The sequence below is a fragment of the Arvicanthis niloticus genome, chromosome 7 (assembly GCF_011762505.2).
Source record: "Arvicanthis niloticus isolate mArvNil1 chromosome 7, mArvNil1.pat.X, whole genome shotgun sequence".
NCBI classification, from domain to species: domain Eukaryota; kingdom Metazoa; phylum Chordata; class Mammalia; order Rodentia; family Muridae; genus Arvicanthis; species Arvicanthis niloticus.
The window spans coordinates 5,591,067-5,618,496 of record NC_047664.1 but is presented as its reverse complement, the minus strand read 5'-3'; the positions used below and the strand labels follow the sequence as shown (position 1 = coordinate 5,618,496).

Here is a 27,430-nt window from a genome sequence, read left to right as displayed (position 1 = left end):
ATGCCCACACAGTCCAGTGTAATTTTTCTGAGCTCACTGCAAGTTTCTACTCATCTCAATAGTCCCCTTGCCTGATGGCCAAGTTCCCACTTGCACTCCATGGTCCATGCAGTTCTGAATGTTACCGAAGTACCAGCCTGGCCCAACAAGACTTCCCACCCTGCCTCACCTGCATAGCTGTCAATCAGACAGTTTCAGTTTGGAACTCGGAGCAAGAGACATCTGAAAGTGTCCAGGTCCAAAATGAACTTTGAAATGCAGAGTTCCCAGCCATGCACTCACTAACTGCTGACTCGGGTTTAAACGTCATCCACTCTGCGATAACTCCTTAGATTTGGCTCTTAATTGGAAAGATCTGCCTGTGCCATTTCTCTGCAACCTTCAGAACAAGATACAATCTTTTCTGAGTCAGCCACGTGGAGTGGACCTTTCCAAGCATAAAGAAACATCTGCCCTCCATCTGCGGAGCCTGAAAAACAGGACTTTAACTTGAGTGCTGTGTAGGACACTCATTCTTGTAAAGGGCATGAAATCCTTTATGGGGAGTGGGGGGGGGGGGACTAAAATCCTGATAAATGTCAAACAGGATCATCCCATCCTGCATATCATTTTCCAAAGAGCACCCCCAAAGGCCACATTAGCTGATCAGTTTAATGAGACTATAAGCTCCATAGTCAGCCAAACACTAGTCAAATGTTTAATATATCATGTACCACCAGTGTAGTCATATAGTTATTTAACCATGATAATTCTTGGATATGTAAACCAGAGAAGATACTGACATTTTCCCTAACAGTCATATTCTATAGAAGGCTAGCACTAAGTTCTCATGGTCCTCTTTTGATGTTTCTGCTGCCAATACGAGAGGTGGAAATACAAGAACACAGGATTGGGGCTCAGAAACCCAGGGTGTACATCCCAAAGCTGTCACTTAGTGTGGGATGCTGGGAGAGTCACACGCTTCCCAGTTCAGCTGGAAAATAAAAAAGTTTCATAGATAACACTGTGAGGCTTAAGGGAAATGATTGCCTGAATTTCCTTGGCCGGTGCTAAATTCTAGAACCTGGGATGGGCCAGATCCAGTGCTTATCTGGGGAAGAGGTTCTGTCTGCATATATTCTCAAACTGCAGATGCCACAAGCCGGCTGCCAGAGAGACTGATTAAACAAATAGACAACAAAAACAAATCCAGGGAGGAGAAACCCCCTGAGAATGCGCATTTTTTTTTTGCAAGAAACATGAAGATGCTTCTTAATTGCCTTCAAACTGGAACAGATCAACCAGCAAGCCTGACTTGGGAAGTCCTCAATGTGGAAGGAGACATCACCACCCGTACCTCCAGGGTGGCTCTATTGAACTCTTAGTTCTCCAACTTATGATTTAGTGGAGAACATTGTTTAGACCCAGGAGAAAACCCACTACCACAGTTACTATAGTTGTTGTTTTTTTTTTGGGGGGGGGTTGAGATTGACTGGAGCAGGAAGAGGGATTTCCTTACTTGTTTTGTTAAGATCAAAGCTATGATCAGTTCTGTATTTCTATAGATTTAGATCCTGCTATAACACATTTGTAAACAGAATAAAAGAGGCTTATACTTTTTACTCGTCTGATAGAGGGAGTTATGTGTTATCCTTAAAAAAGAGTGTTGCTGTTATACTGACTATTCAGGCATTGTTAAGTCTCTTGTCTCTCAGGTCTATGCTGTTTAACAAACTGATGGCTTTTGTACAACAGATAGAAGCTATTCAAATGAAACCCATACAGGTCTGTTATTACAGGCTGGAAGTAGGGGATTATAAAACCTCTGTCATCAAGACTAATGAGGATTATCCCCTAACTTACACACTAAGCCATAAGGGTAAGAGAATACTTTAAGACCCTTGCCCCTAAAAAGGAAGGCCTATCATCATCATCAACAACAACAATGATATAGCATTTGGATCTATACGTAATTTTTTTGAGACAAAGCCTCACTGCCTCACTTCTTTTTTCCTTCACATGTCAGTGTTGTATGAATTGCAGAAGAGACTTTGACCTTGGACTTTTAAACAAGTTGGAGACTGCTATAGACTATGGGGACCTTGAAGTTGGACTAAATGTATTTTGCATTATGGTATGGCTACAAGGCTATAGGAGCCCGAGGATGGAAGGGAGTAGTTTGAATAAAAATGCCCCCCATAGATTCATAGGGAATGGCACTATTAAAAGGTGTGGTCTTGTTGGAGTGGGTGTGGCCATATTGGAGTAGGCATGGCCTTGTTGGAGTGGGTGTGGCCATGTTGGAGGAAAAGTGTCATTAGGGGGCAGGCTTTGAGATTTCAGAAGCTCAAGCTAGGCCTGGAGGCTCAGGGTCTCTTCCTACTGCCTGCAGATCCAGATGTAGAACTCTTAGCTCTTTCTCCAGCACCGTGTCTGCCTGTGTCATGCCATGCTTCCTGCCGTGATGATAATGGATGACATTTGTGAACTGTAAGTCAACCCCCAGCTAAATGCTTTCCTTTATAAGAGTTGCCATGGTCATGGTGTCTCTTCACAGCAAAAGAAACCCTAAGACAAGCTCACATTTGGATTCAGACACCCCTTGGTTGCTAGTGGTTAGTGTCTGACTTTATTAGTTTTGAAGCCTCAGGAAACTCTGAGCCACAGCTTGGGGACCTACAGAGGGGATGGCAATATCTATTCTGGAAGGCTGTGAGGATCAGGTGAGTGAACACAAGTAAGACCATTCACCCGTGCTAGTGGATAGTGGAAGCTCAATATTGTGTCATAGTTACTGGTCTGTCTGTCTGTCTGTCTGTCTGTCTATCTATCTATTTATCTATCTATCATCTGTCTACTATCTACTCTCTCTAAGTGTGTGCGGATGTGTGTGTTTTAGTGTTTTAGTACCCAGATGAGAAACACTCTAGTGTGTAAGAAATGAATACCACCCTTACACACACACACACACACACACACACACACACACACACAGAGAGAGAGAGAGAGAGAGAGAGAGAGAGAGAGAGAGAGAGAGAGATCACCATTGCTGACATCATAATTTTTCCTCACAATAACTATCAAGGATGCAAACAGAGCCTACAAATCCAAATCTCCACACAGTGTGCACGGAAGTCACCAGCCACCTTGCCTGCCTGGCCTAGAAAGAATATTCAGAGAAATGGAGTGGCAAAGGACACCTCTGTGGCCTCCTGCCAGAATAAAGCATGGATGTGAGTCCACAGAAATAAGAACACTGATTACAGTGCATCTGACTGATTGCAGTGCTGTATGCTCTGGGCTAGTCAAAACATTGTGATTCCTCTTGTCTGCAAATGACTCGTGGCCAGGATTTCTTCCCAGGAGGCCATGCTAATAGGGCCCTGTGAGTCTGTTAGAGGAAGCAGAAGCAGGTTGAAGTCCTGGGGAGGCCTTTGGTACTCAGGTTTCATTGTTGTTTACTGCAGCTCGGTCATGCAGCATCATGGTCCATGACAGTCTGCTTCTGCAGGTTCCAGTAATTGCTCCTTAGGATTGCCTTTGTTCTGTTTCCAGTTTGACCCAGACATTTAGCTGCCCAGAGTTGGCACAAACATTCACAGGGATGAAGAGAGAATACTTCCATTAGATTGCCCTCGCCTCCTGTGGAAACCACAGGAAGTCTCATAAGGTCCTGGGCCACCCACACTGCTGCCCAGCTGAGCTCGGTGAGGTTGCCATGACCCCTTTATATTCAACAGTTCACTGGAGTGACTCACTGAGCCCAAAGCTTTATTAGAAGACACGCTTCAAAAAGAGCCAAACAGACATATAAGGCAAGAGGGCACCATGCTCCACATCCTCTCCCAGTGGTCTTGGGGAGCAAACCCTCTTCCTGGTGCTGAGAAGACAGAGTTTATGCCACTCTGAATACTTTGTGTCAGAATAGACTTGGGGTGGACACAAGACACCGGTAACACTAGTTATTAGTGATATTAGCTGGTAGTTATTAGAATATTGATCAAGTTGCCAGAGCCACAGAGAAGCCAAAGGAGCCCTGTCAGCAGTTGTCTGGCCAGCCCTTTCATTCTATTCAGACAGGAATCATGAATAGACCAGGAGAGGCTCCCCACCCTGTCCTTGGTAGCTTTGTAACCCTCACCCTCAGCTTATGATACAATGGGCAACTGTGGCAGACAGATCCAAGCAGCAGCAGAAGGTCCCTTCTAGTGGTGGTGTGCCAGTGCTGGTGGCCTTGGCTACCGCGACCTTCCTTCACCCCCACACTTGCAAGAGCCCTAGCCTTGTGCAGGCAGAGAAAGCAAGATTCCTCCAGCTCTCCCGTTGGGCCTAACACGAGGTCTAATCTCCATTCCACCTTCAACCTTCAGTCATGTACACAGGTGGAGGTCTCAAAGAGGCCCTAGAGAGATTTACATACTAATGAGGTACCTGAAGGCCAGAGGTGGAGCCATTAAACATTCCTCCCCAGCCCCTCCCCCCTTCTCCCCTCCCCTTTTAACTCAGGTCGATCCTGGGTTTATGGGGGTATGCATCCAGATCCATCCACCATCCGCCATGTGAATAAACCAGTTTTGGAAACCCAAGGGCTTCCTCGTGTGTTGGGGCCGCGCCGCTATGAGGAACCGTGAGGAGCCGGGCCCAACTTCCAGCTGGAGGAACCCAGAGCGTTCCCAGCGACTACCCACAGCATGGCGGGAGGAACCCTGGGATCCCCAGCCTTTTTTTTCCCAACACTCTCCTCAGTGGCTGGTGTTAGATGTCAGCTCAGGCTGGGCTTCAGGTGCTTGAGGGTCTTTGCCTGAAGGGTGGTAGCTCTCTGGAACTTTTCTAGTGACCTGGGTTTGCAGTTTTTCTTCTCTGTTTCTTTGTGGCCCTCAGTTCTTTTTTATCCCTGTCTTTCTACCCTCTTTGCCTTTTCTTTACCCTTGCCTCTGTCCTTGTTTTTTCTATGCACTCTCCCCCCCCCCACCTCCCCCAACCCCCGCCCCCAGCATTTCATTTACCTCTGCTTGCTACTGAAGCTGTCATGGCTGCCAGCATTTGCCACTGCTGCCTCTCCTGCTGCTGTAATGATCAGAAGCATGGCTGCTTTTGCCTGCATGGTGGTGGCTCCCAGGATTGCCACTGTTACCACTGTGCTGCTGTTGGACCCTTAGATCCAAACCGGGAGACGCACTCCTACAGAAACACTCATGGACAGGGGGATCGATGCAATAGGCAAGAGGTTTATTGATGATACTATTGCACTGGGGTTCCCCCCCCCTTGCCCCACACACAGGCTAGAGGAACCCTGAGCTGCAGCTAAAAGCAGTTTTTATACCATTTTTACAGGATACAAGGGCAATTTTACAATCATCTCTTAGACAATGTTATTCACAGAAGCTGATCTTAAATGGCTATTCCCACGCCCGGTTCTCTGGCAAGTCATATTTACACATTATCTTGTGACAATGAGTGTTAGCTAAGTCTATCTTGTCCTAACTCCTGTTTACCCAGGTTTATTGCATTAAGGGCTCAGCTTCTAGATAACCTCTTATTTTAGGCCCTTCTCCTGGAATGTATGTGTAAGTCTTTGGAATGCGCTTCTCCCGGAGCCCAGAGAAGTTAACTGGTTACAGTTCCTCTGCTAGACAAACAGGAATGTTCTGCTCTGGACTAGGTGAAATTGATGCCAGGAGAAGTCTGGAACATGCTGGGGCTGCCCTTCAGGAACTGTAGCTGGGCTACAGCCGCAGGCAGCTGTGGTTGTGTGTCACCTCCTCAAAGCATTCATGGGATGCAGACTGGCTTAGCTGACTTCACTCAAGGTGTCCTGGTCATCAAAAAGGGGTTGAGTAGCTCTGAATTAGTGAGTCCTAGCACCCCATCCCCAACATCTTAGCTAATTTACAGGGGAAAATGAACATAAGAGAGATTGCTTAAAACAGTGGCTTATCATGAACATTAACAATGATTAAATAGCATTGGCCGTTGCTTTAACTACACTTAATATATCTCCTATACCCCAGGAAAGATAGATTGTTCTCATTTTTCTCATCCCCAGGCCCACAGAGTCTGTGTTCAGCAGTCATAGATCTTCATTGACCCTCAATAAAGAGAGTTTTTATTGGGATTTTTTCTTAGTGTAGGTCATAAGTTAAATCATTGGTCACATTAAAAATCTCAGCCTGCTTCTTCCACTAATTAGTTTATCAAGAGTTTGATCAAGAGTTCTAACACTTTAATCTATGGTGGGTCTTCATTCTAATCCTGCCTTGTCCTAAAGTATCTAAGAGATAACTGATCAGCATAAGTAGCAAAAATACCCTTATCAGAAAAGCCTAGAGGTCTTAGCAGCTAAGAACCATACCAAATATAATTTTTATAATGATAGCATACTTCCCTGTGAAGACTTAAAACCCAGCAGGGATTTCCACTTCAGCTTTCTCCTTTAGTTGTGGGGAGGATTGTTTGTTGAGCAGCTCCTGAGAACCAACCTTTTGGGTTGTATTTGCTGAGACAGTATTTTGGGTGGTAAGCCAGGCCATTGCATGGAGGTAGGCTGAAGAAAGCTCAGCCAGGAGACCGCAGAGAAGGTCCATGGATAATGAGCTGCACGAAGTCATGTGACCTAGATGAGGGAGCAGATGTGGGAACAGAAGAGGAGAGCTTGAGGAACAAAAAATTCCAGCTGATTTAGCCTTTTGTTTTTTCTGCTCTGATTTAAATATAAAGTGTCCCCGACAGGCTCATGTGTTTGAGCACTCTGTTACCAGCTGGTAGCACTGTTTAGGAAGACTGTGGAAACTTTGGGGGGTAGAGCCTTGATGGGAGGCATGCCCCTGGGGACTCACTTTGTGGGTCCACACTCCACCTCGAAGCTGAGGTGTGTAAGCGCCACTTGGGCAGATGAAACACAAGGGTGCTAGGCTATATTCCATCCTCAAGCCATTGGGATGCCTGGTTCTCAGAACTCTGACATCTGCTGGGGAGGGTGGAAGGCAGCCTAAGATGGGGGCCCCAGCCTGGGTAAGAAACAGAGCAAGCTGAGACTGAAGCTGAGATTCCCAAACTTCCGGACAAACATGACCAGTTGCTATGGTCTTCTTAGTGGGGTGTCATGGTCACATGCTCCAGGATAGGAACTGGTTGGAGAGCAGATCCAAATGCCTACTATTCTCAATTTTGAGATTTTTCCCAAGTTTCTTAATCTGTTCTACCTGTTGGTTTTTCGGTGTGGGGACATGATGCCCACTCTCGACTTTCTGAGAGTGGAGATAATGTGACAAGCCATCTTCCTTATCCTCCCCCCATGCTTTCTGCATAGTGCCACACCTTACTACCATGATGGACTATAGCCGTCAAAACCACAGGTCAAAATAAGTCCTTTCTCTCTTCAGCTGCTTCTGCCAGAGTATTTAATTGTATCAGTCAGGTTTAGAATCAGATAGAATATAGCACCATGATTCCCCCAAAGATGAAGTTAAGTCCCCTCAAACCATGAGCCAAAATTAATTCCTTCATTAAATTGCTTTTGTTAGTTTTTCTGCTACAATGATGAAAAGAAGAGCTAACACAGTGGTAGGTGATTCTCCAAAGCTCACAGAGTCTGGGGATTCGCTCATTGTCATAAAAACACACCATGCAGGTTAAATCCAAAATACTCACTATTAGGGAATGTCAACACATTTCAACGCCCAGCCCCACAAAGGTTAAAACACATTCACAGTGGCTTCTCATAGCTCTTCCTAGATTACAGAGAATACTCTGGTTCTATTCAGGAGGACAAAGAATCCACCAGGCTCTGTCAAAGTTGTTCAGGAAAGAACCAGAAGGAATAGCAGGGGTTGCTCCCAGGGGACCCGGTCCTCCTGTGTGAAATCTCTATGTGGTAGTTATCCTATGCAGTCAGGGTACTGGACTGACAACATTGCGTAAAACTTTTTGTTTTGTTTTTAGAAATCGTTTTAGGGGTTTTTAGAAATCGTTTGTGGGTTGGTGGGTTGGGGAGCATGAATCAATGCTGTATACTGAACAAATCCCTTGTCATCACAAGTAACAGTCATCCAAGGTTTTTAAAGCCCGTGCAGTTTGAAACTCTCAGAAGTCCCCTAGCATGATCTCCCTCTTTGCAGGAGACAGACAAACAGTGCACTGCCATGCTGATTTGACAAGCAACACTGAGCAGTGTCACAATGCACACCCATCTGAGAGCTGTGAGAATCTGGGCCATTTGAGAGCTGGCAGCAACACAGTCTTGATCAAGAAACCTTCCCAGGTAAAAAATTAATTACCATGAAATGGGGGTGATTCCACCTATCTCAAGATGGACTTTGAGATGTCCAGTATCTGTTTTAGCTGTCCATCAGGTGGCTAAAGCCCTCGGGACTAAGTATGGGTTCGTTAAGAACTATTTGGCTCCTGCTAGTACACCTGCTGCCCTACTCACCTCTCTGTGTGTTTGAGCTGAGCATCACAGTAGCCGAAGCCACTTGGCAGAGGCTCGTTCACGTCTTAGCAAACAGAAAACAAGGAAAGAGGTAATGCCAGAAGCATTTAGTGTAAGATCTAGCAACAGCCTCCAGTGCCTGACTTCTTCCATGAAGGCCCAACCCCTAGCTCTCATCACCTCTTAAAAATGCCTTCATATTATAAATTCACCAAGGGGTTAACACACTGATTAGGTCACACACCTTATGGTCAAATTATCTCTAGACATGATACCGCTGATATACTCACAGGACCGTTTCGAAAATCTTCTAGGCCTCTCTTAATCTATCCAAAGTGACAGTCACAGCTAACCATTGCAGATCCACTACTTGTCAACCTGGCATTCAAACACATCACTTCTAACCCTATATTTCCCTCCAGGGGCTTTGAAGAGGGACACAACCACATCACACAGCATTCAGTGCATACATAAAAGTCCATCAAAGTCTTAACACTCCCAACACTATTCACAAGCCCAAGCTCAAAATGACTATGACTTGAGGCAAACTCTTAGTTATGAGTCACTAAAATTAAAAAAATAAAATAAAATAAAATAAAATAAAACCAAGGGCTGGGAAGATGGCTCTTTAGTTAAGAGCTGAGCTGCCCTTCTAGAGGACCTGAGATCAATCCCAAGCACCCCCGTGGTGGCTCACAACCAAGAATAACTCCAGCTAGGCAATCTGACTCCCCATCCTGGCTTCTGAGGGTATTCGGCACAGGAGCGCTGCACAGACATACACGCAGACAAAATACCCAACAACAACAGCCAAATAACAACAACCAATTCCAAACTTCCAACACACAGAGGTACAAATTAAAACATTAGCGTTTTTAAAAGGAGAAGTGGTCTGTGATGACGCTCAGTCACTACAGTGTTTGCTGTGCAAGCAAGCATAAAAGCCCGAGTTTGACACCAGCACCCAAAATGGGAAAAAACACAAAAGAAACTGGGCGCAGAGTCATATACTCATAATCCCGGCACTGAGAAGACAGACGGGAGGATCCCTCAGGCTTGTGGGCCAGATGACCTTGCCAAATTTGTGAGTTCCAAGTTCAGTGAGAAACCCTGTCTTGGAAAAATAAGGTGAAGAGCTATGGAGAAAGATATCCAGCATCAACTTCTGGCTTACACACACACACACACACACCACCCTCAGCCTCAAAAGCCCCCTTTCTACAGTCTACAGCTGCACAACATGTTGTACCTGATCTGCTCTGAAATGCTTCAAAGTAACTTTCCCATTGTCCCACAATGCTTCTCTTTGACAGCAGTAAACGATTCGTATCCTCCTGTCTATCTTTTAAAACCATGCCTTCTCAAGCCAGACTGTACACTTTTTAAAAAATCCTTTTCTGCCTCTTGGTCCTGATTATAAAGGAAGTCAGCAATAAGAATTTCGAAGCTTGAGTACTTGCTGCCTTGAAATTTCCTCTTTCAGGGCTGGAGACGTAGCTCAGCTGATCAAGTGCTTTCTCAGCACACAGGAAGCGCAGGGCTTGGTCCCCCGCACAACGTAAATTAGTGTGGTGGCTCTTGCCTGTAATCTCCGTACCTGAGAGTTACCCATAGAAGGGTTAGCAGTCCAAGTTCCTCCTTAGCTCAGTTCAAGGGCAGCCTGGGATACACAAAACCCAGTCTCAAAACTAAAGAGAAAGCACTCTTTAAGCACTTGAGAGGCAGAGGCAGGCAAATCTCTGTAAGTTCATGGCCAGCCTGGTCTACACAGAGGAAACCCATCTCAAGAAAGAAAGGAAGGAAGGAAGGAAGGAAGAGAGAGAGAGAGAGAGAGAGAGAGAGAGAGAGAGAGAGAGAGAGAGAGAGAGAGAGAGAGAGAGAGAGAGAGAAAAGAAAAAAACAAAGAAAGAGAAAGAAAAGGAAGAAAAAAGAGGAAGGGAAAAGAAAGAAAAGGAAGAAAATTCCTCTAATTATTGAGCTAAACAACTTTAAACCCGACCCATTCAAAGTCTCAGGACTTGAGACACAGACACAATGTAACCAGACCCTACCAGAAACAGAACACAAACAGCCTCTTGTCCACTCCCAACAGAATCCTCCTCCTCAATAGAGCCTCAGAATAGCTTTTGTCTTCTGTTTTTATCTTTAAAGACTAAACTGAAGGCAAGCACTCTACCATTGAACTATCTATCTCCCCAGCCCTCCTCTTACTTTGTATTGTGAGACATGGTCTCCTTAAGATGCCCAGGCTACCCTTGAACCAACTCTGAAGCCCATTGTCCCAGCTAGTTTTAAGTCAGCTTGACACAAGCTATAGTCATCTTAAAGGAGGGAACCTCAACTGAGAAAATGCTTCCATAAAATCCAGTTATAGGCCGGGCAGTGGTGGTGCACCCCTTTAATCCCAGCACTTGGGAGGCAGAGGCAGGCGGATTTCTGAGTTCGAGGCCAGCCTGGTCTACAGAGTGAGTTCCAGGACAGCCAGGACTACACAGAGAAACACTGTCTCAAAAAAAAACCCAACAACAACAACATCCAGTTATAGGGCATTTTAATCTTACTTAGTGATTGATGGGGGAGGGCCTACCCTATCGTGGGTAGTGCTATCTCTGGAATAGTGGTCCTGGGTTCTATAAGAACAACTGAGCAGCCCAGTAAGCAGCATCCCCACATTGCTTCTGCATCAGCTCCTGCCTTCAGGTTCCTGCCCTGCTTGAATTCCTGCCCTGGCTTTTTCTTCAATGGTGGACTGTTAAGAACTGCTCTATCCCATGTTTGGGGGGCCAAAATGTTGGGGACCGCTCTATCAATGTTGGAACCCGTACTGCCAAAAGCCTTGGGGGCTAAATTGTTCCGGCTCGTACTGCCCCAAGCTGCTCGGTCAGGGTATGTGACTCAAGATGGCTTCAGGGATGATAGCCACCTTCTGTCGGCTCCCCACAATGGACTACAGTGTTGACCTGTAAGCCAAATAAACCTTTTGTCTCCTCAGTTTGCTTTCTGGTCATGCAACATGTTTCAATGCATCAATAGAAACCCTAAGTAAGATGAGTTGGTACCAGAATTATGAGTGTTTCTGTCACAGACCTGACCATGTTGTTTGAGGGAAGATTGTGGAAGGCTTTGGAACTTTGGCCTAGAAAGGCCATTGCGTATTGAGAGCTCAGTGAGATGTTCTGTGGGAGCTTGGAAAATAAGAATATTGAGAACAGTGCAGAAGATGGAGGCCTGGCTTGTGATGCTGCAGAGGGAAGTTAAGACTATACCAGGACATTTGTGTGAAGAATCTGTGTTGTCTGGTTAGTTGGAGCTCAAGAATCAACTGTGATTAAGAAAGATCATCATTACTGAGGTGAAATCTTCTGGGAAGTATTTTTCAGGGCGAACACACAGAAGCTGTGTTGGCCAGAGATGACCAATGTTGTACCTTGCATTGGCAGCCAACCTTTATAGTATAAAAATCACCCAAGAGTGGACCGGTTTTTGAAGGCATGAAGGGGTCCTAGAAAGCAGCTAAGGCTTAACACTGTAAGAGGCCAAGAAAGGACATTAGTAAGGGTGCAGCTTAAGTAGTAGTTAAAACCCAAGGATTAAAGGGGCCATGCAGAGAAGTTGAGGCTTCCTACCATGAAAAGAGTCAGGACAGGCTCCTGGTGAAAGCGCAGCCCTGTTGCAGCAGAAGGTCTCAGCATTGTGGAGATGCCAGTACCAGGAGATGACCACCAAGGACAGCAGCAGTGGTGGAGTGGAGCCAGCCTGAGCCTAGAAGACAAGCTGTGTGTGAAGAAGTGACCCAAGCCCTCTGCTGGAGCACAGATGATGTTGAGAGAATCCCAGATAATTGCACAGGGAGTTATTCACACTTCTGAAGTTTGGCTTTGTTTTATTCAGATTTTGACCATGCCCTGGTTCTTCCCTCTTGAAGTAAAGAAGCATTTAATTTATTTTTGATATCACAGGACCCCACAATTGAGAGGGGAATTTGAGAGACTGAATTTTTAAAAAGATTTTAGGTTAAAAGAGACTTTAAATTTTTAAGAAGACTGGATTTTTTTAAAAGTGTTTGAATTTGTAAAGACTTTTAAAGTTCATAAAATGTTTTATAATGGGATGTTGGTGTTCATGTGTCATCTCTAGGATGAACGAAAAAGGAAAGGTTGTGGCTTAACAGTGTTTTGCTTCTGTGTCAAGTTGACAAGGGGTCAGTTGTCCAGCTAGTTTTATGTCAACTTGACACAAGCTACAGTCATCTGAGAGAAGGGAACCTTAATTAAGAAAATGTTTCCGCCGGGCGGTGGTGGCGCACGCCTTTAATCCCAGCACTAGGGAGGCAGAGGCAGGCGGATTTCTGAGTTCGAGGCCAGCCTGGTCTACAGAGTGAGTGCCAGGACAGCCAGGGCTACACAGAGAAACCCTGTCTCGAAAAAACCAAAAACCAAAAACAAACAAACAAACAAACAAAAAAAAAAACAAAGAAAATGTTTCCATAAGATCCAGCTATAGGGCATTTTCTTACTTAGTGATTGAATGGCCCAGCCCATTGTGGGTGGTGCCATCCCTGGGCTGTGGTTCTGGATTCTATAAGAAAGCAGGTTGAGCAAGCCATGGGGAGCAAACCAGAATCCTCCGTGGCCTCTGCGTCAGCTCCTGCTTCCAGGTTCCTTCTCTGAATTCCTGTCCTGGCTTCCTTCGATGATGGACTACAAAATTTGGAAGAGTAAGCCAAATAAACCGTCTCCACCCCAGCTTGCTTTTGATCATGGTGTTTTACTACAGCAATGGAAACTCTAAGAAACCCATGTAGGGTTGGAGCCTTGTGATATTACTGTCTCAGCTTCCGGAGTAGTTGGAATTCCAGACAGCTATCAGGCTGAGAGGAAAGTCTACTCTCCATGGTCTATAGGTCTTCTGGTCTTCTGAGCACCCAGTTAAGATCACCTACAGCATTCCGAGGTCACTCACATCTCCAATCTCTTCTGAATTCCTCCCAGGACCCCAGTGCCCAAGGACTGTGTGGACAGGCTCACTCAGCAGCAACCGTGCTTCTCTGGCCCTCATTTTATCAGTCAGATGTTTTCACCACTGTGACCAACATGCTTGTGAGAACAAAGTAAAGGAATTCTTTCTCTCCCCATCCCAGGGCATGTCTCAGTCCACCATGATGAGCGCATCACAGAGGAAAGCAGTTCACGGCAGCCTTAAGGCAAGAAAAGTGGGCCATACAGGAAGAGGTCAGGGCAAGACACAGCTGCCAGGAGCATTGCCCCACTGACCTACTTCCTCCAGCAAGGCCCATATCCATCAAGGGAGAGATCCATTCTTCATGCTGGAGCCCTCATGACCTATCCTTTGTGAAAACACCATCAACAGATGCACTTGGAGACCTGGGTTATTAATCTTCTGCTCCATTAATCTCCTTAATCCAATCATTTGGCAATAAAAATTAGCCACCATATAATTGAATATGCTTATTTGAGGTTATTCAAAGATAATTTGGATGTATCTTGTGTTAGGAGTTTTGGAATGCGGATGTAGCTCGGCTGGTGGAGTACTTGTCTAATGGGTGCAAGTTGGGGATGCTGTTCTCAGTACTGCACAAGTCTGGTGTCCTTGATGCACGACTGTCTGCAATCGCAGCCCTGGAGGGGTGGAGGGAGAAGGATCAGAAGATCATGGTCATCCCCGGCTGTATAGGAAGTTCGAGGACTACATGAGGCACTGTGCTCTAGCAGCCTGTCTGTTGCTATGGTGAAACACTGATTTAAAACATCAGTTTAGGTAAGAAAAGGGTTTCTTTGGCTTATTAATCCAGGCCACAGTTCCTCATTGGAAACCAGGGCAGGAATCTAGAAGCTGCAACTACTTAGGGCCACCACTCACTCATTCTTTGGATCACTCGCTTGATTATGCCTAGCAAACTGTCTCACCTGCCTAGGGAATGGTGCTGCCTACAGTGGGCAGTGCCCTTCCACATCAGTTAATATTCAAGACTGTCCCCAAAAGTCACAGCCACAGGCCAATCTGATGGAGACCATTATTCAACTGAGGCTTCTCTCGGATGAATCTAGGCTGTCTGAAGAAAACAAGTCCAACTAGGACACCCTGTCTCAAAAACAAAACAAAAAAACTGTGGAAGACACACTAAGAAGTTTTCAGTCTCCAACATGACAGTCCACGGGCTGCATTCCTGCTGTGCTCAGTGCCATCCCCTGGTCACATGAATCATCTTATTTGGACTCTGGTCTTTTCTTTATAAGTATTTCTTTTGGAAACAATCCCAACACAGAAACACACACTACCACCACCAGTCTAATGTTAACTGTACTTTGTTTTTTTAGAATTAACTTTTAAAATTGTTATTCTGGATATAAATTCATGATACCTATTTGGGGCTTTGTTTTGTCTTTTTGGCATTTTATTTTCCTGTATGGTACTGGAGTCTTGCATGTGTTGTACCACCGATACATTGTATTACTATATTATTAATAACCATAAATAAGCTACATTTGCATCCTATTTTTAAATCATTTTATTATTTCTGTGCATGTGCTTAAGTGCATGTCTGTGTACCACTTGAACAACTGAGGCCCACGGAGGCCAGAGAGAGAGCATCTGACCTTCTGAAACTAGAGTTAAGATTTGTGAGCCATTGTCTTGGTGATGGGAACCGAACCCAGGACCTCTGCAAGAGCAGCAACTGTTCTTACCCTTGGAGCCATCTTTGATCCTCTTCCTTTCCATTGTGAGTAGGGTTGCGGGAAGCTGCCCAGGCTAACCTAGAACTCACTCTGCAACCCAGGCCAGCCTCGATCGTATAGACTTCCTACGCCAGTTTTCCGTGTAGCTGAGATCCCGATGCTATGCCTCACGGGCAGACGTGGCAGAAGCTTTCCCCTCACGTCTAATGATAGGAATCCTTCATTGCCAATAGCTCTCTACTAAATCTTCCTCAGAAACAAGGATGGAAGCAGCTGGCCCAGAAAAGCTTTTATAGGAGAGGATATTCGTGACAGGAGTGGCTAAGAAAGGGAAGTTGGGAATGCTAAGGCACCCTGCCTGTCATGGTTTGAATATGCTTGGTCCAGGGAGTGGCACTATTAAGAAGTGTGGCCTTATTGGAGTAGGCGTGTCACTGTGGATGTGGGCTTTAAAACCCTCATCCTAGCTGCCTGGAAGCCAGTCTTCTGCTAGCAGCCTTCAGATGAAGATGAAGAACTCTCAGCTTCTCCTGCATCATGCCTGCCTGGATGCTGCCTCGTTCTCTCCTTGATGATGATGGACTGACTGATCCTCTGAACCTGTAAGCCAGCCCCCATTAAATGTTGTCCTTATAAGAGTTGCCTTGGTCATGGTATCTGTTCACAGCAGTAAAACCCTAAGACACTGCCTGCTGATGCCCAGCCACTCGGGAGGAACACAGGTACTGACATAATGTGAGGGGCCTGAGATTCCACTGGCCTTGCAATGTGACAACTGCCTGCCACACTATGTTGGATACTGTAGGAGATTCTCAGGAGAATCCTGAGTCCAAGTGAAAAGAAATGTCCCTATGCAGAGCTATCGCAGCACCCAAGAAACTGACTGGCCTACTTCTCTTGGCTCCTGAAGCCCCAGAGCAGTGGTTCTCAACCTGTGGTTTGCAACTCCTTTGGGTGTCAAACAGCCCTGTCACAGGAGTCATCTAAGACCATCAGAAAACACAGATATTTACAGTATGATTCATAACAGGAGTAAAATTACAGTTATGAAGGAGCAGCAAAAACTATTTTACTGTTGAGGTTCGCCACAACATGAGGGACTGTACTAAATGGTCACATGCGTCAGGAATTGTTGAGAACCGCACTAGCCCCACATTCGGGCGGCCAAAAATGTTGCGGCCCGAGCAAAATGTTGAGGCCCGGGCTGCCCCGAGTTTGGGCGGCCACTGTATCCCGGCCCAAGCTGCCGCTCCGGTCCGCGGGTCAGGGTTCAGCAAGAGCGAGAGTGAGGATGGACTCGAAGAATGCAGACCAGACAGGGTGTAATTCAATCCCGTTTATTCTTCAGTCTAAGTCCTAAGTCTTGAGTTCCTAGTGCCTAGTCCCTAGCTCCTAGTCCCTCCAAGTTCCAAGTTACTTCTTCCAAGTGCCTGCTACCCGTCTTCTCTCTGCTGTGTCTGGTTCTCTCTTCTCTGTCTCCCTAATGTCTGATGTGTCTGATGTCTGCCTCTGCCTTTTATATGTCTCACTTCTAAGCCATGCCTCTAAGTTACACCTTTAATCATGCCCTTAGGTCTTGTCTCTAAATCTGATCTCCACACTTCTAAGTCATACTCTTAAGTCACACACCTTTAATCTCACACACCTTTAATCTCACGCACCTTTAATCTCAAGGTATCTAAACCAAGGTTATCAGAGTGTGCTCAGCTGTTGTAGGCTGTTGAAAATCAAGTCTCATGTCAGGGTATATGGCTCAAGATGGCTGCAAAGCTGATAGCTGCTTTCTGCTAAAAGTCGGCCCCCAACAAGGAATGGTGAGAACCACTGCCTCAGAGAGATGAAAAGGGAGAGCCATGACGCATGTTACATTCAGTGGGTGCATTATAAGAGCAGAACCCTTGGGAGTAAAGAGATGGCCCAGCACTTAAGAGCCCTGGGCACTATTGCAGGAAACCCAGGTCCCATTTCTAAATCAACCATACAGTGGCTCAGAATTTTTGGTGACTCCAGTTCCTGTGGAATCTAACACCTTCTTCTGGGCTCCACGACACAGTAGACATGCAGGACATAAACATGCAGGCAAAATACCCATCCACATACTAAATAAGTTTGGGGCGGGGGGCGGGGAGGGAGAGACAGAGACAGACACCAGACACCCTGGAAAAGTTTCCCGTTGGGCTGGAGAGATGGCTCAGGGATTAAAAGCACTGACTGATCTTCAATGAGTTCATTTCCCAGCAACCACATGGTGGCTGTAACCATCTGTAATGGGATCCAATGTCTTCTGCTGTGTCTGAAGAGAAGGCAGTGTAAGCACATACATAAAATCAATACATCTTTAAAAAAATAAGTTTCCTGTCTTTTACTCAGTCCAGAAATACTATCTACATTGGACTGGATAGTGAATAAACTCCTTTCCCATTGATTCTTTCAAGACCGTGGGCTTAGTTAGGGTTTCATTACTGTGAAAAGACACCATGACCACCATAGCAACTGTTCAAAAGGAAAACAGTTTTTGGGGGGCTGGCTTACAGTTTCAGAGGTTTGGTTCATTATCATGGTGGCAGGAAGCATGGCAGCATGCAGGCAGACACGGTGCTGGAGAGGTAGCCGAGAGTTCTACATTAGGATTGGCAGGCAGCAGAAAGAGAGAGTGACACCTGGGCGGGATTGAGCATCTGAAACCTCAAAGCCCACCCCCAGTAGTAACACACTTCCCCAGCAAGGCCACACCTGATCGTGCCACACCCTAAGAGCCGATGAAGGCCATTTTCATTCAAACCACCGAAGCCATTCACAATGTTCTTACACATTCAGTCTGTAAGAAAGGGCAGCTGCCTGGCTCAGCAGACACACAGAAATACCCTAAAGGTCCACAGCAGGCTGTTTTGCAACAATCATCCATAAATAATTTGTCCTTTGAGCTCTCAGAACTTGCATGTCTATCTTCCACAAGCAGCAACTACACACTTCTAAGGGACCATCATAGAACCCAGGGGCTAAGGAAAAACTACATAAATGCAATGGAGATTACCCTAGGGTAGAGAAGCAAGGTTTATTATCTATAAGAGACTGGTGTTTTTCTCAGAAGACATTCAGTAAACGAGTTGACGGAGCCTTTAACTCAACTCTTTGTTTTGGTTTTTAAGGATCTGCTTATTTACTTCTTTACCCATGTGTGCATTTGTCTGCGTGCATCTGTGCTGGTGCATGTGCCTGGGACATGTGTAGCAGCCAGAAGAAGATGCCAAGTGTCCTCTATCAACACATGTCTTCTATCTCTATAAACCACCAATTCCTTCTGAGGCAGGGTCTCTCCCTGAACATAGAGCTCATGTTTTCTTGGCTAGAGCTCGTGTTTTCTTTAGATTTACATAACCCAGGACACCCGGTGGCCTTTGGGTGATATAAGAATGTCTAATAGTCCTTATTATTAGTTAATTCTGGGAATTAGTCCACAGACAACCTGTAAAACACTGTGGAGCTTAACTTGCAGAAAAGTCATGTCTGTTTAAGAAAATCCAGAAACTAGTATTGACATATATAAAATCCTTACGTAAAAAGCCAGCCTATTGCAGGCTCTAGCCAGTTTAGAGGGGATGGAGGAGAAGGGGAAGAAGAGGGAGAGAAAAGGAGGAAAGAGAGGGAAAGAGAAAGAGAGAGAAGTTTTCCCTAAAGCAATTCAGTTATTCAGCAAATATTGACATGCTATCCTAAATTTTTAAGTTCTGACACTGTCTGGGGATAGACACGACCAGCCCATGCCTAGCTTCAGATGACAATCACAAGAAGTGGGTTCCCAGGCTGATTTTAGCTAACACAGGCTAGAGACTAGAAGTTCCCCAGGACCCTGCTCCCAGGTTGTCATTTGTTAGAATAGCCCATAGAATTGAAGTGGATTTCTTTCTGGACCACTGGTTTATTACAAGGGGTAATTGAGTTAGTAAGTTATTACTAAGAAACAATTGACCAGACAAATGAAGAGACTGATGTCCAAGGCAGGAGCTGGAAAATACTGGGAACAGGAGATTCTATCCCATGAAGCTCCGAGAGGTTCCAGCATGCAGACATTCTCCTGATTCTCTCTCTAATGTCTGAATTACATTCAGTGCAGTGGCACAGACTGCCACACACTCCATGCCAAAGCTGAGAGCCACCTTCACCACCATACCTACCTTTCACAGTGGACCATTGACTCCTCTAAGCCAAACAAAGCCTAATGAAACCCCTGGCACCACCGACAGGTAGAGGCAAAAGTCTTACCCTACACACTGTAGGCTTGGCCCCACTTTGACGCCAGTCTGCACAGGTGTGGCTTTCCACAGAAGGCCAGGTGTCCTTGAAAATAACTTGTTGTAAATTACAGAAGATGCCCTGTCCCTTCAGGAACTAAAGACAAAACCCATAATATAAAGGATCTCCTATATCTCTTATCACTTACAATGAAAGATTTGGAAGTTACAAGACAAGAAACATAAATGAAAATTAAAATGAGTATTTCTTAGACCATGGTGTAATGGCTGTATCATGTGATACTTGCTTATTCATCACTGGCTCGCCTGAACAATAATTCTAAAAAGTCTCTCTCCCAGAGCCATACTTTATGATCTCTCATTAAGAAGTTTGCTTCTGTTTTGCCTCATGCTTGTGGTTGGAGATGCGAGTTGTCAGCTTCCTGCTCCAGCTGCCTGCCTGCTGCTTACTGCCATGCTTCCCAACTTGATGTATTCTTATCCCTTGGGAACTATAAACCGGGGTATGTTCTTCTGTAAAAAATTTAAATAAATTTTCAAGTTTCCTTCTCAGCAGTGTTTTGCATTTAAAGAGTAAGCAGTAAGACCACCACACGAGGTCGTGTTTAGGGTGAACACTACTGGGAGAGTGCACATGAATGCAATTTCTAAAACTACTGAATGAGCCCAGGTGGCTTAGTGGGCAGAGGTGCTGTCACGCAGGCCTTGCGTCCTGAGTCTAGTCCCTGGATCGACAAGGATCCCGAGGAAGTGACGACATAAAACAACTACACAAAGCTTTCCTCTGATCTCCACATGTGTGCCGTGGCACATGTGCACACCCTGGCGTGTGCGCCCACACACACACATACACACATTGCACGCAGACACATATGTACATGAGCACACACATGCACGTGTGCACACACACACATGTGTTTTAAAAAGAAAACTTTAAAAAGAACTACTGAAAAGTTACACCACTAATAGTTCACAGATAATAATAATAGTTCCAAAACACCTATTTCTTTCTTATAGGATTCAGTGGTTATGTCTAACCTTGGAGTCAGACTTGTCTAGGCCCATATCTAGCTCCCTCAGGGCTGTGTGATCTTTGATTAGCTAGAAGAGTTCAACGGGCTTTGGCTCATCCTCTGCTAATAAGAGACACCAACACTGTCTATTTCGTGGGTAGCTATGGTGGTTTTCAGTAAGCCAATGCACATGAAGCTTTCATTGAGTCTGTAGCATGTATCTCACACATACTAGTGCAAAATTATTTCCAAGGAAAAGTTCACAACACGGACTAGCCAAACAATTCTGTCTTGTAAAAGGATTTGATCTAGAAGTGTTTTTCCTAATTTTTATCCCCCGCCCCTGTGTGTATGTACTGTGTACGTGTGTATATGCTTTGTGCATATGTAGTATGTGTGCTGTGTGTCTATGTGTGTGTAGTGTGTGTGTATGTGTGTACATGTGGTGTGTGTGCGCTATAAGCATGTAGGATGTACTATATGTTTATGCTGTATATGTAGCATGTGCAAGTATGTATGTAGTATGTATATTGTGTGTGTGGTGTGTGTTCATGCTGTGTGTGTGTGTGTGTGTGTGTGTGTGTAAGTATACTCCTTCTACTGTGGGTTTCACGGATCCAGCTCAGGTCACCAGGCTTGGGAAGCACTTTTACCAGCTGAGCTGTCTCCTGTCCTGGATCTAAAGTTTTAAAGTCTCTTATTTTTAGGTCATTGGGCCCATTACTTTTAGATCATTTGTCTGGTGCACATTCAGCTGCCATCCCCACATGACCTCTCAGGGAACTTCCTGTTCTTTCTGCTGTCTTAGTGGTTTTGATGGTGTAGAGTCAGAGATTTCAGAGCTGTGGCGCCAGGTGGAGTTTTAGCACGCAGCCGGAATTCGCTAAGTGCTCATAGTTGCAACAATGTTAACAACTGAAACTTCAAATAGAATGTTTTCTGTTAGTTCAGTTCCTTCCCAGGCCCTTTCTCTACCCAGAAAAGGTCTGGGTAGCAGATACATTGAGCAGAGAGAAGATTCTGAGTAAAACCCTACTGGTGGTTTTGACTAAGAACTTAAAACTTTACTTTCGTTATTACCAGACAGAATCAACTGATGGTAAAAGCAAGACAAAACAAGAATAGCAGGTTCACCCTAAAGAGTAATTTCAGCATTGAAAAATCAATGTTATAGCCCTACCTGTATAAAATACTTAATTTATAATTAGTAATTATAAATTAGTTAATTAGTGTAACTATTTTAAAGTAAGATTAAGATTTCTGAACGTTATTAAGTTAATATACAAAATTAGGTTTCATTATGGCACTTTCATATGTATTTATAATTAAGTATAAATTCTTTACTAGCTACAGGATTTTGATTTCAGAGCCTCCAGTAGGAGTTATAGTGCAAGACTCGGTGTAAACTGAAATTGGAAATCACACTAGGATTTCATAGAAGATCCTAGATATTGATAACAGACATGAAGAGAAAGATACAGTCCCTGCACAGGACACAGTCCTAGACTTGATGGTGAAGGAGATATGTAAAACTAAATGCTGTGAGAAGATAACGAAGAAATGTATTTTCCAGGAAGGTGCAGGCACCTGACAGAAAGTGATTAATTATGCCTTTGAAGAATAATAACAGTTTAGGGAATCTTTCTCCTAAACAATAAAACAATGCAACAGCATTAGCATTTCCACACTATCTACTGGATACACCCTTAACCTCACCTTATCCCTAAAGAATGGTCTAAGAAAGTGCTGAAGTTTAAAGATGTAGAAGGTAAGGACCACATCGCTAATCACACAAAATTTGAGCTCAGGTGTGTACAGTTACTTACCCTTGTCCAGCCCAGAAATATTCATTCTGCTATCATAGGCTGCAGTTAACTTGTATCCGTGTAAAGTTTAGATATAGAGCTTTAGTTTGGAAGCTCAAATAAAATGTCAAATTGTTCCAGGATAGAAGGCTTGCTGAAAATGAGGCCAGAAGGTCTGTCCCCAGCTCAGAGTGGGAGGCAGGGATTGAGAAATGCACATAAGAAGACAAGATAGAATCCCAGGCTAACTAGCCAGCAGCAGCCTGGTCTCTCAATGAACTCAAATTGCAGCTTGAAGATGGAGACATCCAAGTTCATGTGTTTGCCAGATTCTCTCTTCCATATCTTGTGAACACCCGAGAGTCAAGAAAAGAGCCCTCATGCTTTTCTGAGACCTTTGGGACCCAGGACTCACACACTGACTGCCTGATTGCTGATCTGGCCCGTGTTTTCATAGGGAGCTTGCTAAGTGTGTGGTTGTGAGTTAAGGTAACTGGAGTAAAAAGACTAGACTTGGTATTTGTAAGCTAGCCAAAATGAAGAGATGACCAAAGCAGTATGGTGGTGTGGCTTTTAGACTAGTAACTCTCCATGTTAACATGTTGCATCATCAACCCCGTGTCCAGTTGCAGAACTGTCCTGTCCACCCTGTTAGGCCATCACAGAGGAGAGATCTGGATACACTCAGACAGCAGCTCTGGAGAAGTTTTGATGGAGGCATGCACATCTCATTTCCAAACTTCCACACTGTATCTATTTTTGTTTTTCGTGGTAGCAAAGAAGAATGATTTCAATAACTGATCTCATGCTTTGAGTGCTTACAAAGTGAAGTGCTTGGTTCCTTTTCTTGGCGCTTTACACATATTATAGAATTCTCCCAGCAGCCTGCGGTACTATACCTAGATTATTGATGAGGATATTTAAGAAGGAGCAGTCCTTTCTTGAACCTACAGAGGAAGAGCAGAGACATAAGCCTGTTGCACCTTCACCAACAATCTACGGTTTGCTGCATCCGTGGCAGTGGGTTGGCCTGCCTCAGCTTACAGTCAGGCAACGACAACACAGAGTGTTGAAGCCCCGTGGGGAGGTGTTTGGAGAACAAGACACTGAGTGGAATTTTTCAACTTTAGGAGTTGCTTTTCTGAGATTTGTGCTTGTCTTTTTGTTTGTTTGAGTTTTGGTTTGTTTGTTTGTTTGTTTGTTTGTTTGTTGCTGTTCTGGTGATCCAATCTCAAGACCTTGAGACACTAGCCCTGAGCTACATTCCCCACTCCAGTCCCTGAGGTTTAGAGTTTTAGAGCTACCTCTCATTAGAGTACTTTTGCATCTACCTCCTGCCTCACAAGGTTCTTGGATCTCTCCTGCCCCTTTCTCTTTCTTAAAGCAAACTTCTAAAACCTGGTCTCTGCCTTTTCCCCAGAGACACAAGCTTCTTCTGCTTCTTCAGTAGAACACCCCACCCTACATTGTTGGCTTGTCCTAGGTTAATGTGGTTTGTGCAGTAGTGATTCCCCTAAGGCCCCAAGGGGTTTAAGGTTGTCTCCCAGAGCCAACAACTGCATTGGAATTAGTGACAGTATAGTATTTTATTCTGTGAGCAGGAAGAACAGTTAGGTGCCTGGTGGGATAGGCTCTTCCCCCACATCCCGCTTTTTATTGTGGCTTGGAAAATGATTGCCTTCTATAAACTCACCATGCAGGAGCACACAAACTAGTTATGGCTGCCGGCTGCCCATTTCTCTCCTTTCTTCTGTCTCTCCCAGACTTCCAGGACAGGGTAATTCTTTATTCATCAAGTGCTCTGAGGACAGCCAGCTGGTTACTGACAAGCACTCTTTCTCTTAAGACTGCTACAGTTATCTTGTCTGCACTTTTTTCCCCCCACTAGGCAAATTTTCTTTTTAGGGAGCTGCCAGCTTTCAAGATGCTAGTTTGTGCTTTCAAACTATAATCGGGCATAGGGATAGGCAGAGAAACCTACGGTTCAGATCAGTGGGAGAGAACCCCTCCCCTACACCGTCTAAACAACAGGTGGTTTGGGGCACACTGTTAACTCTTTTGCACACACACACACACACACCGATCCCCACCTCTGCCCACACAAAATCGTAGGTGGAGCTTTCATACGGAATGGCACCTGCTGCTCAGAGCCCAGAAGCCCATCTTGCAGTGTCCAGCAATGGGAGACTCCTGCCAGCCCAACAGCTGGCTTGAGGTGGTCCAGGGGCTTGAGGCTTTGTAAAAAAAACTATGGACATCGGAATTTTTTTTTTTCGTTCTCCTCTGTGCCCCTCAGTATACCCCACCACCCCGTCTCCATCCGCTTCCTGGACCTTTCACTCTCTGGGGAGGGGTTATCTCCATCCTGACCCTCAGGGAGTTCCCAGGAGGGCTATTTTTAGCAGCGGCCGCTCTGCTTCAACGTAGCCCAGGGAGGAGCTGCGGTGTAAGAGCGGATGACGGGCTCACAGAAGCCACCCGCTTTTTGGCATTGTTAGGGCTGCACACAGGAGGTAGAGGACAGATCCTCCCTACGGCGCCAGCCAGGTGGGCGGCTTCGAGCAGCGCAATCATCCATCCGCGGAGAAGCTCGTTTTCCCGCTGCGGAACGCGGTGCTCAGCAGCCCGCCCAGCGCAGGCCGGCCCGCCCTAGACGCCTGGTGGTCTCGGCAGAGGAGGAAGTTCTCCGGCACCACTGCCTGCGTCACAGCGGGGCTGGCACCTCGGAGGCGGCTCGGCAGCCGGCGGCGACCCCGGGGCTGGGCGCTGGGCGGCGCTGGCTGCCGCGGGCCAGGCGGCGCGCGGGGCGGCGCTGGAGGCGGCTCCGCTCGCAGTCAGGGAGGCACCGGGGAGGAGGAACAGGGCTGCGGAGCTGGGGCGTTAGCTGCGTCCCGGCTCAGAGCCCGCGAAGAGGACGAGGACCGAGGCGCCGCCGCGGCCGTGGCCGCAGCACTCTGCGTGCGACAAGCCATGAACAGCGACGCCGCGGTCGCTGGCCGCCGCTGAGCCCAACCCGGACACAGCTCGCCGCGCCCTGGCACCCCCTTCTGTGGATACCCTCGCCCCCATAGGTAAGTGTTGGGGACCCGCGGAGGGATGGAGAGGAACGGCCGGCGCCCTGCCACTAGGCTCGGTTCTCTGGGCGCGCCCCAGCCTAGATGTGTCCACCCTGCCTCATTCGTGTCCCTGCCTCCCCAGGGCTCTGGGACAGGCACAATGTGTTCGCCTGCCCAGCGAGCGGTCCGGGGATCCCGCTAACCACAACCCCACCCAACCCACGCGGGCCCTGGCGTACGTGCCAGGGACCCCCCCCCCCCCCCAGCCAGGCGCCCTGTACAGCCCGGCCGCCGCAGGTTCTGGGGACTGGGGGAGGGGCGTACTAGGCGAAAACGCGGTCGCCGCAGGGATGGCCCAGGCGTTTCTCCTTCCCTACCTTCAAAACCCGGGAGATGCTGGGGCCTGGTTTTTCTACTCTTCTCCCCAGACCCCTTGTCTCCCTAGAAGATGCCTGAAGTTACACTTTTTGAGGAAGGAAGGGAAAATCGAAGGTCTCCATAGGGATCCAGTGAGCACCGTTCCGCTCACCTGCAGGTCCAGAGGGGCGGGAGGGGACTGCTCAGCATCCTAAGACCCTGGAGGCCAGGTGTCTAGGCCAGCAGCTGCGGCCACGACCTCTGCCTTCATCCCAAACTGAGCCTAGCAGGCTCTTGGTTTTTTTCTGGTTCTGAGCATAGAGGTGTTTGGGATGGAGTTAGCCCCCTTGGGAGTCTTAGGGTGTCCTCCGTAGACGCCAAAGCCTTTCTTTTTTTCCAGCAGCTAATACTTCCCTCCCCCCACACTCGACTGTGTACTTCACATTTCAGTTATGTTAAAACCCTTCAAGTTACCTTTCTTTGCAGCGGCTCAGCCCACACCTAGTCCCCATGCTTATGCGGATGTTTTATTAAGTGGTTGAGAGCAAAACTTTACCGAGTTTCCCATTCCTTAAGCATTTTTAAACTCGCAACAAATTAGTTAGGAAACATTTTCGGGTTCCCATCCTCCTTAAAGTGAAAAATAAGACTAATTGATCTTTGTGGGAGTGCCCCGGTTTAGCTCAGAGAGCCTTATTACCCGTTAGAGGTGCTGTTTCACTTCTACAGACTGCAGTAAGAAGTGTGGCCTTAGCTAACGGTCACATTTCTGCCGAGTATGCAGTGCTTCACTGAAGCTTGGACAAGGATTTAGAGTGGACCAGCATTAAGATGCCACCTAGGCGACAGGGGAATACAAGTGATTTTAAACCGCTTGGTTCACACAGTTCTGCAACACTGCCAGCACCAAAGCTTTATAGACGCTTCTCTTTATTTTCTGATGATTTGTAGAAAGCCACCAAGCCTCAGTGTAATCTGAACCTGACAGACTGTTACTAAGATTTGCACTCCACAATAGATATGTGGACAAAGCTATCAGATTAGATCTGCACATCTCTGGTCTATGATACTTGAATTTCTTATGACTTAAGACCAATTGGGAGATGGGGGGGGGGCGGTTTTTGCAAGTATAAACAATTCCCTCTTTTATATTCTAGACTGACAATAGGTAGGGGCCACCGCCTCAATGTCTGTATAAGGTGGTCAGCATAATTAACCAATTCCCATAAGCAAAATGGCTTCAATTAGTGCTAACAACACTGATCTATTGTTTCTCAGATTGATGGGCACTTTGATGAAGTATTGTGAGTTTTTGTTTTTATTTCCTTGTTTTGTCTGTCTGGCCTCAGACCTTGAACTTCTGATCTCCACAGTGCTGGGATTACAGGAGCACCACCACCCACTTTATTCTGTACTGGGGATTGAATCTGGGGCTCTTTGTTCGTGCTCAACAGTCTATCAATTGAGTTACATCAAGGAGTGTAATTTTTTTTTAAGAGGAGGCTTTTTAGTAAAGAAAAAGTTGTAAGAACTCTAACAGAAATGAACAACTTGACGCTTATGTAAAGTTTATCTTTTAACAACAATTCAGAGTCAGAAATTTAACTCCAAATGCCCAGTTTTTAATCAAATTATTATTATGATTGATTGATTGATTGATTGATTGATTGAGACGGGATTTCTCTGTATAATACTGGTTGTCTTGGAACTCGTTCTGTAAGACCAGGCTGGCCTTGAACTCAGAGATCTTCCTGCTTCTGCCTCCAGAGTGCTGGGATTAAAGGCATGTGCCCACCCCTGCTTGCCAAAGATTTTTAAATCTTCTGTAGTACTTTATA

General features: G+C 45.9%; 1 protein-coding gene and 1 long non-coding RNA gene across 4 annotated transcripts in view; one reads left to right on the top strand and one right to left on the bottom strand.

Moving 5' to 3' along the window:
• Positions 1–5,186: 5,186 nt before the first annotated feature.
• On the bottom strand, positions 5,187–26,007 carry LOC143443004 (uncharacterized). Of its 2 annotated transcripts, none has more exons than XR_013111656.1 (4): positions 25,613–26,007; positions 22,201–23,126; positions 12,037–12,172; positions 5,187–6,592 (listed from the first exon to the last, which is right to left on the bottom strand). It is a non-coding gene; the product is annotated as an uncharacterized LOC143443004 (long non-coding RNA). The 2 variants fall into 2 exon arrangements; XR_013111655.1 differs by having other exon boundaries at positions 25,765–26,007.
• The window catches only part of Lrrc8c (leucine rich repeat containing 8 VRAC subunit C), a 93,333-nt gene continuing 90,564 nt past the window's right edge, over positions 24,662–27,430 (top strand). For both annotated transcript variants that reach the window (XM_076937843.1, XM_034508659.2), the window contains exon 1: positions 24,662–25,250. The gene's annotated coding sequence lies outside the window, so the exon portion shown is untranslated. The remainder of the gene's footprint in view (positions 25,251–27,430) is intronic.